The 10,232-nt window shown below is 42.7% G+C and overlaps 1 long non-coding RNA gene across 1 annotated transcript; it reads right to left on the reverse strand.

Annotated features, from left to right (window-relative positions):
* Positions 1-2,768: 2,768 nt before the first annotated feature.
* On the reverse strand, positions 2,769-4,653 carry LOC135364322 (uncharacterized). Its single transcript, XR_010411201.1, has 3 exons — positions 4,435-4,653; positions 3,929-4,095; positions 2,769-3,827 (listed from the first exon to the last, which is right to left on the reverse strand). It is a non-coding gene; the product is annotated as an uncharacterized LOC135364322 (long non-coding RNA).
* Positions 4,654-10,232: the final 5,579 nt, after the last annotated feature.

A 10,232-nucleotide genomic window follows, 5' to 3' on the forward strand; every position in this document is an offset into this window, starting at 1 on the left:
GCAAGGTGTATCACAAGAGGTTCACAGAGGTTAAATGACTTGCGCCAGGGCTCGAAGTTGAAGTGGCAGAGAGGGGAGAACCCGGCTCCACCCCAAAGCCCTCCTCTTTCCCTCTTACAGCAGGTGTTTCTCTCCTGCGCTACACCTGGAACCAGAAGGGGTTTAGTGGATTGATGGATCTGAGGAGGTGTCCATCTAGCCCACGCAACATATACCTTTTTGGAGCTTGGGAGTAGAGCAATCTGGACCACATTTCCAAGAGGGCAAGTGTGATTTGACTATTTCTTCTTTGTTTCAGAATAGAGACCACCATAGGAGAAAGAAGCCGTAGGAGGACTGACCGCTGCCTACCAGACTGGTGGGCTCCTAACAGTTCTCCCAGAGCGCACTGGTTAATCGAAGACGGAGAAAAATGTATGATAAACAGAAATGTGCAAACCCCAATGTGCATGTAAATCGATGATCACGAAGATGAATCAACTCTCATAACCTAGATTCCTTAGCTGTCAGAAATCTAAGAATAAGGAAACTCAAACACCAAGCATGTAGCAGAGCTATCCGCTAAATCATTGCTCCGGCACGTTCACAGCCGCATAGGCAACGTTTTCTATCCTGATGGTCCCTTCTTAGTTGATGATTTTTCACAATGTATTTCATGGCTTCCATCCCTACATGAGACTTTATTACTATCACATAGGAATAAAAAGCCATAAAGCACTAGAGTGAATTTATCTTGGTCGGATGCAAAACTTATTTTCTTCACATGACTTCACAACCATTTCAAAGCTAACCAATCATTTCATGCTACATTAAGGAACATTTTAAACTACACATAAGTGACAGGAAGCACACTTAAATTGTGACATCACAAATTAACAAGATGTTATCCTTCAACGACATTCTTCGCTACAAGGACCAAGAAACAAGACCAGAGACACTCAGCAACACTCAACCATTGAATTCACCAAAAACAAAGGACACTGGGAAGAATTCCTGGAGAAAAGCTTATCACTTTGACACTGGACTTAGAAACACAGGAGGAAAGATGGAAGACAGACAAATCACTGACGCGAACTGAAACCAGGGGATTTCTGTCAAGCCTCTTGCTTCACCTTCTTCCCCAGGATGCTTTCCTATGGCCCACCGCCAGCTTTCAGACTTTGCATTCTGGAGCTGGTGGACAGGGCGGGCCTTAGCACCTGCTTACACTAAGTCAGCACTAAGCCTTCTACTCCTAAATAACAAAAGAGAAAAAAAAGAGAGAGAGAGAGAAACCCTAGAGCACGCTAAGAGACCACAAGTGCTAGGAGCTCATCTGCAGACCTCCGTGGAGGCGGACGCCATCCCCCCAGCCCCATCTGTAGAAGCCAATATCGATGCCAGAAATAATACGGTGCACTCAAGCTCTCAATGATCGAAATAACTCAGGCCCAGAGCCCAAGAGTATTCTTTATGCTGCATTCAAGTGACATTGCTCGTGGAGTTATTAATGCACTTATAAGTGAGCACACTGAAACCAAGTCTCTTTGACCACTGATAACTCAATGCCCTAAGTCCCCATGGGTTTTCTGGCCTTTCAAAAATAAACCTGGAATGCCTATTTACCAATTCCTAAAACAGTGCCCCAGACTAATAAGCACTGACCTTTGCTTTTTAAAAAATATTGTATTCTTCAAAGTCAAATAAAAGAAACAAGAACTTGAGTTTCTCATGAGGAGTAAAGTCTAGGCAAGGTATTTCCACCTGGAGGTTACTCTAATGAAATCTTGGTTTATGTGAATCACAGGGAGGAGACTGGAAATAGTTAAATGAAAGGAAGTGCATACATAAATTCAATTATCATGCATGAAACATGCAAATGATTTAAGCACTGCATCTGAAACTCTACTTTATATTCATTAATCTCAGGTTGCACTTTTGAAGGAGAAAGACATGCTAATTGGGTCCAGATTAATGCACTCCCAAACCTCTCCAATTTGTTTTTAGGTGAGGGTTAAATGATATGTATTAAAATAAACACAGCTGCTCATCTGCCTCCACCTTCCACCTCCCCCACTCCACCTCTACCTCTGCCCCCAGCTGCCTCCCCTCCCCTACCTCACCCACCCAGCTGCCTCCCCAGCTCCCTGCCACAGCCCACTCCAGCTGCCTCCCCTCCCCCCACCCCCCCACAGGCCATTCTCGGCAGGCTCTCCTCCCCTGCCACACCTCTCTTCCGGTAGGGAAGGAATTAAAAAGAAAAGATACTGGATGAACCAGCCTGTCTCTTAGAGCCTTTTCTATACCTTCCCTTTCCCTGCAAGCCACCAAACTGCAGAAAGAACATCACATCCTGACGATGCCTAACTGCGGCATCGAGAATGGGCACAGATGGGCAAGCTGCCTAGCCTTTCCATGGACAGCGGGTTCTTTCTATGAGTTTGGGCCTGAGTCCTTGGACCAGTGTGTATGTACTGAAGCGTAGTTTTGGAGTGTCCAGGCATGTCCTTGCTCGCAGCCAAAGCTGCTGCAGGCTGACATGGTGATCCTGTGACTCGGTTATGTGGGAAACTAGAGAATGGAGAGCAAACTTGGGGTTTGGGGCTGCTGCTCTTCCCCTGTGGCTGCCTGGACTAGCAGAAACTGGTGGAAAGCAGGGGGGCCTCCAAAGTTCTTCGGAAAAGATCCCCTGCTTTCCTGGCAAAATTATTCTTAAAAGAAGAACATTACTTACATATTTACTTATTTACTTATTTATTTTTATTTCTTGGAAACATTAGTTTGGGACACAAAGAAATAACATGTTTTGGGGGAAATCGTATCTTGTGAATAATGATGCTTTTAAAATAATGAAACATCCCCAATTTTTTTTTCTTGTTTTTTTGGACCTGATCTTTAGAAAAATGAGACAAAAGAAGAGGAGCTATGGCCTCCTGGGAGCAGACGTGGGCACGGAAGGGTCCTCTTTGAAGGAGAAGGCACCAAGGGGTTAAACCAGGCATGGGGTGGGGGGGAGGGGAGGAGAAGACTTCAAACTAATTTCACACTGAAAGTGATGTTTAATTTGAATCATGCTCTTCCCAAAGGGAAAAGGTTAGTCTCATCACTGGGCTCCTATCCTCCTCCCCCTTCTCCTTTCATATGAATTGAAAATTCAGATTGACCATTAATCATGATGTGACACATTCTTTTTTTCCTGGTCCAAAAACCTAATGAAAGCCTCTGACCACATCTGAGAACACATTGGCTGGCCTAACCCCCCAACCTACAAGCACAACGGAGAGATGACAAGAACAAGGGCACATACATACACAGAGACAGAAAGTACTAGACGGGCACTCACAGCGAGACACACAAACACGTACAGTGATTAACAGCCTTCGGCTCCGGAGAGCCCCTCCGCCTAAATTGACTTTTGCATATTTGCAAATGTAAAATTAGTCATAGTAAATAACAACAAGGATGAGGCCGATATTAAATCTGTCAATGTCCTGACAAACGCTGTGAGCACTCTTTAGTAAGGAAAGACGCACGATCGTCAACACTCCTAAAAGAGAAAATGATTACACGCTAACCAAACCCTAAGTACAAGCTAAAGATATTCACTTCATGAAGCCATTCCTCAACTAGCCCCTTGGCACTTGCTGGAATTATTCGCAGCACGAGCTCTACTTTCTCATTTTCTGCTGACTCCATGTGGGTAATTTCTTTCTCATGATTAAAAGTGAGCTTGGCAGATCCTTCAAAGCATGGCTTTAGGTGTGGTGGAGCTCCAGTGCATCCTTTGTCTAAGGCAGGTTGCTAATAATTCATCAGTGGACGGGCAGGCCAGGGGAATATTCACGCACCTAAAATGATTTTTTTTTTAAAGGCAAACTTTATAGATATCTTTATATAAACATATTTTTATACAGAAACATGCAGCCGACAGATGAAATGAACTGTTTACCTTGGAAAAGAATAAATAGGCAGGCTTTTCTCTTCCAAATAATCACTCCGGCCTTTCTGAATGTCATCCAAAAGCGATTCTGCTTCCTTCGACTTATCCAGCATCTGAGGCTGTGAGATAACCCTCATAGCACTGGCCTCCTTCCCCAGCCCTTCATTATTAGCCTCCTGGTGGGTGAGATAGAATACAGTGAACGTAATAACCGTACTTCACACAACAGGCTCACTCTCTCTTTTAAATTGAAAATCCCCTTATTACAAAACAAGGGGTGTTCTTTTTCTTCTACCTTTAAGTAGGACTGCCACATTCATTGCTTTTTACAAAAACGCAGCTGCTTTTTAAGCTACAGATAAATAGAATCGGCTAGGCGGTAATTCGACTCAGTCTGAATGCATTATTTTCTAAGACACTTTGGCGAGGGGCTTTTTATTATAAACTGGAATGAACAAGGAAAGTCCTTTTCTCTTCTAATTATGAATGTGTTTTGTTCCCTACTATTAACCTACAATGTCAGATTGATCTTCCTCTTCTTCTTCTTCCTCTTCTTCTCTTTCTGCAGCCAGTTCAATAAATCAACATATTTCTTTTTTTCTGGAAAATTAGAGGGCTGATGATTAAGTCTTCATGAACTCCAGTGACAAAAATAAAAATAGCGCAAGGGACAAGCAAATGCTGTAACCACAAATAAAGACAACGAAGGGGCCCTCTGATGTCCAAGGTGACGAATCCTGTTTTGACACTGAAAGTTAAGATAAAAGGGATTTACTTGTTCATTTCATTTAATTAATTTAATTTTAATAAAATTAAGCTTTCCAGTCATTTGCATAAAGCTGATCTTATTATACTCATTCACTTAAAAAGAAGATGTAATAAGAGGGTAACATTTCCACACAGAGTGCCCAAACCTCTTGTGTTTCTTGTTTACTTGTTCATTATGTGTGATAGTTGGTAATTTTATCAGTCATCCCTCGCTTCTGGAAGCAACACGATGAAGAATTAAACAGAAGAGGAAACACTCTGATAAAGCGTATTCAATTTGAACTTCTGCTGACGTTGCTTTAACTCCAAAGATAAACACTGAGAAAAATGGGGGAGTTCCTAATAATATTAAAGGCAGTCTAGAAACTCCATTAGCCTAGGTGTTGGTTTAGTTTTGATCCCCATGTTGGTATTTCTGACTACAATATTATCATAGACCACAGTGGCTACGCTCTGCGTCTATATGGATATATCGTCTAGCCAACGGGAAGAAATCCCACAGGGTATCAGTGGGGTTCCAATTAAGGAAAAATAAATACTTCTGCAACCTGGACAGTAAGTGGAGATCTCCAGTATATCACAGAAGCCCAGACCGGTGCCCACAACTAAATCTATAGATTTAAAGCCGATGCCATCAGTTTCCTTCCTTCAGCAGTACTGGAAAGCGAAGTGTTGGAGATGAACTGTGTGTGGCAGATAGTTTCGGAACAATTTCTCCTTGTTCAGATTATTCTGAGTTTATTTCCAGTAAGGATGATAATGGGAATCGAAGGGGACCTGTGCAAACATAAAGGCTTTCATGGAAGAATTCTGTGCTGGGATCACATGCATATTTAAGAGACCTGAGAGAGAGAGAGAGAGGGAGGGAGAGAGGGAGGGAGGAGAGGGAGGTACCTTGAAATCATCTTCCCATCTAAAACCACACGGCTTCCTGCATAGTTCTGTTTGAAATTTTTAAATGGGGATACTTATTACAAGTGAGATGCAGTCCAAATTTTCAGAGCAAAAAGGAAGAGATATATTTGCAGTGAACGGTGGTGATGGAGCTTCTGAGAGTCTACCACCCTGCTGAAGATTTGAGTTCGTTTTCTGTCTTCCGATAGGCCTGGGAACAAAGGAGCCCCCATCAGGATACCAGCCTCGGTCTCAGTGACTACTTGAGACTGTGGCAACAGAAGCCGCCCAGTTTCCCTGGAATAAATAACCAAGCCCCTTCACTGAGAAACAAATTGGAGTATATTAGTTATCGCTGTAAGAGTGAAATTGAATCCTCGGGCATCAACATCTCCATTGAGCCAGGGCCACAACAGCAAGCCGGCTTCGGCAATCGGGGATGTTTGTTTTTATAATATTGATATGTGAGGCAAATAGGAGAAGAGAAGAGACCTTAATTGAAGGAGTTCAGTCCTGACTTAGAAACATAATATTTGTAGAAATCAGTTGTGCTGGGTTACTCAGAAAAAATATCTTTGTCTCTCTGCTCCCCTCAATCCATTCTTTCTCCCTGGTAAGTCATTAACTCAGATGAGAGACAGATTAGGCCCGGCTGAACGTGAGCTTGTCAGGACAGCATAGAATCACCATCTTCTGCCGTCTGTATGATTGTTTTAGGGTAATAAAAATTATCTTGTGTGAAGATAATATAAGCCCCTAGAGGCAGAACTCTTGGCCCTTATTAAACTTCCAAAATCATTAAGTAAGTAGCTCTACCGAAAGCAACTCTATGACTAAGGAGAAAAGAATGTCTGTCCTGTTGCAGGAGACACAGTGGGACGGTGCTTTAACAATTTGGTCTCCTTTGGTTCTCTCTTTGAGAAGCCAAGTGAAAAAGGAGGAGGTGACAGGGGAGGGGGAAAGAGGAAGAGGAAACGTCAAAAGCCCATTGGGTACAAGTGAGTTATTTCCTTCCTTTTCACGTAAAAACAATTCTCGTCCCACCATGCCCTTGCCATGGGAAGCGGACTCAGTTTCAACCATTTTAAGCATTTCTCTGTGCCCCAGTAAATTGGTAAATTGAGAATAGTTGGGCCCGTCTTACTGGGCTCCTCGGAAGTTGAAGTGTGTGGTTTTCAGTCATCTAGGGCGCACCCAGTGAACAGCACTTACCCAATAAGAAACAACCATTCCTATTCATGGCACTGCTAATCAGGCTTCTCATTCCCCTTGTGCCTCTCCACCTGGAAATTCCTCATTTGTCCTCCAGTCATGCCCCAAACTCTCAGAATACCCAGCAAGACAAAATAACCCAGGACAAATGGTCCCCTGCTCCGCCTCATTCCTCTCTTCCACCAAATTCAAATCACTTTACACTTGCAGTGGAAGGGCTGAACACTGATTTTGTTTTACCTCCAGGTCCTGCAGGGTAGGGAAGATCTGAGAAATGGGAAAGAGGACGTGCTCAACGTGTAAAAATCCAAACCCCTAGGCCAAGCCACCTCCTGTTCTGAGAGGGTTCATGGGTATGGCCAAGTCTGCAATTCACTAAGATAGGAGGTCCCCAGGGACAACTTCGAATCCATTTGGTTTTGGAGTTGTTGTCTCCCAATCCCAAATTCAAGTTAGTGAGCATACCTTGCATGCCCCACCTACGGTTGAGCCCCATCCATGGTTGAGCACATGTGCACAGGTATATACATACCTGCATGAACAACCTATCAGGAGTACCACCTGTCAAGAATAGGAACAGACCTGCTCTAGTACCTCATCCGGAAGTCTTTTTTCTGCCCCAGCTGGGGATAAAAACACTGCACTGCATTGCAAATAGTGGGTAAATGTGATTTTGCAAAACTGCCCAAATACTTCATCTTTACTAAACAAAATACCAGCTAACCACAACCGGGTGGTAGAAGGACAACATTAGGACTATTGTCCCTTTCAAGGTCACCATCTATTATCAAGATGGGTTGAATTTCCTAAGACAAAATAGCAACTTCAAAAAACACTCATATCCTTTTTTTCTTTTCTTTTTTTTTTTTTTTTTTAAAGTAGGCTCCACACCAAGTGTGGATCCCAACACGGGGTTTGAACTCACGACCCAGAGATCAAGACTTGAGCTGAGATCGAGAGTCAGACGCTTAACCGACTGAGCCACCCAGGCGCCCCAAAGACACTCATATTCTTAAACATACTTTGCACAATTCCTTTTAACTTTCACCAACTCCATTTTTTTAAATAAAAAAAAAACTAGGCTATTACGAAGATGAACTTCTGCGTAAGTATACTCACTTTCTTTTCAGAAAAAAAATACATTGCTGAGAGTGAAAAAAATGCCTGCTCTTCATCCTCTTCCCTCTAAACCTATTTTCTGAATAGAGCTGTTTGAAATGATCTCATTTCTATAAAGCCAAATATCTTACGATGATCAAACTTGACAATTACTGTGCAAGCAAACACAGGCTCTTAGAAGGGCAACTTCAAAAAGATTTCTTCCTGCTGATGGCTATTTGCCCACGAACAGAGAGGCTCCAGAAAGAGGCTCCAAGCTCCACTGACCACAGGAACTTCCAGCCAAGATTCTAATCACCGCTGCACAAGGCAGTCCGAAGGCGATGGAGGGGAGCAACAAGACACAGTATGTGTTGAATTTGGTGTGTCCTACAAATGAGGAAACACTGATATCGCCCCAGAATCACATTCAGCACGGAGATGCTCTCAATATGAAAAATAAGACAAGCTTTTTAACTCCTTGTCAAGGTTTCCTGACATCCAACACTTTCATGAGGTCAAGAACTGTGTCCCCAGCTTCTGTTTTCTGTTCTCCTTCAGGGAACACAGTGAAGAATGGGGCCGCCCGGCTGCCTTTTAGCACGTCACACTTGGATGACTCCCATCCGTACGGGGGCAGAGGTGGGGGGTGTTGGAGGAGAATGTGTCCATTGCATTTGGACTCATAGAATAAAAAAATCAAAATCAATTGAACACAAAAGAAATTCACATATTTTTGCCTCTTTAATATTCTACGGGGTGCCTGTGGTATAGTTAAGTTGAAAAAGTTTTACATAATGAAGATTACTGAGGCATAAATCACGTAGGTAAAAACTGAGATGTAAGACAGAGATGAAATCTACAAGCTAATTAAATTCAACAAGGGCTTCTGAAAAGACAACATGCCCACTAACCTTTCCATGCCAATATTTTGTTTTTCAAGGGGCAATAAGTGCAGAAGTGTCACGGTTGTAGATTCCACAGCGTGATCCTTTAGCAAAACCTGAAGGGGGGTGGTAGGAGAAAAGATTAGATGCATGGATTTCTGTGCTGAATGGATGCCAGAGCCAAGATGCAAAGAACAGATAGGTTAGAGATTCGGAGGAACTAAATGTGAAGCCAGCCAGTAAAACGGATTGAACCTTATTACCTCTAGTCACTGAGAAATTCCCGAGACAGTTGGATGCAATTTGAAAAGGTCAGAAAAATATTTCCTGCATGGCATTACTGCTTCATGGTTTAAGGGTGTACATTTGTGAGATGCCAGCTCGAATCATTTTTATTGACTTTGCTTTCCAGAGACAGACGGACAGTCTGGGAAGCAAGACCACTAGATAAGAGAAAGGCAATCTTATAAATGAAAATCTCTCTTATTTTGCTCTCTCACTTGTGACTGTGAACAATCCCCAATCTTGCCCATTTGAGGAGAAATCCCACCAACTTCACGGAAGAATGAGAGAATGCAAAGAAAATCTAGGAAGGTATTGCTATAATTTTAGTAAAGTGGTCTCACTCAATTGCTGTTTATTTAGCCTCTATGCTAAGCTTTGAAAGGGAAAGGATGATGCACTTTAATCCAAGTGTGAATGATTAAAATGAAACACCACAAAATATACCAGCGTGTGGATATTAATTTATTGTCGGCATTTCCTTTGAGGGATGGCTTCGTGAAAGCGGGAAATCCACAGGAAAGAGTAAGAAGTAAATGAAACATATAAATATATACTCAAGATATTGTTTTAATGAAGGCTCTGTGGGGATTAGAACCGTTCCAAATACAAAGAAAAAAAGATTTGTCATTTTACTTTAAAAGACGCTTGTATGCAGTAAGAATCTTTGTTAGCAAATACATTTGTAGGTCTTTTTGGGGGCATGCAAGTAGAAGTCAAAACTGAGTTTCCAATACGTAATGGCATGATCCATTCTAACCCTGTGAAGGTTTAATTAACATCTGACTTTTCTGTCTGTGAGGAGCCATGTGTTTCAGAGGCAAACACAAGACTATTTACTCTTCTCTTGTTTGGCAGTGAGGCTGAAACTTTTTAATGGCCTACAGACCCAACTGCATGCTTTCTTACGGTGTTCTGGCTCCGTGAGGATGACCTGGCAGCTCATGAGGGCTTTTCAACCAGCAAGACGGCTTTTCTTATAGAAAGCCTTCGTTCTGATCCATGCCACGCCTCATGAGATTCAGGAGTTTCAAACTGTACCCTGTAATCAACAAGCCACCACTACCAGCAACACAGGAAGCCAATCACAAAACAGCCTTTCATAATCTCGGGTACCCGAAAGACAAGGGGAAAAGCCAGCTCACGGGCGGGACGTCTGAATTCTTGGCAGG

The sequence above is a fragment of the Mirounga angustirostris genome, unplaced genomic scaffold (genome assembly GCF_029215605.1).
Source record: "Mirounga angustirostris isolate CCGP_5_RB_7025 unplaced genomic scaffold, mMirAng1.0.hap1 SCAF_5, whole genome shotgun sequence".
Taxonomy (NCBI): domain Eukaryota; kingdom Metazoa; phylum Chordata; class Mammalia; order Carnivora; family Phocidae; genus Mirounga; species Mirounga angustirostris.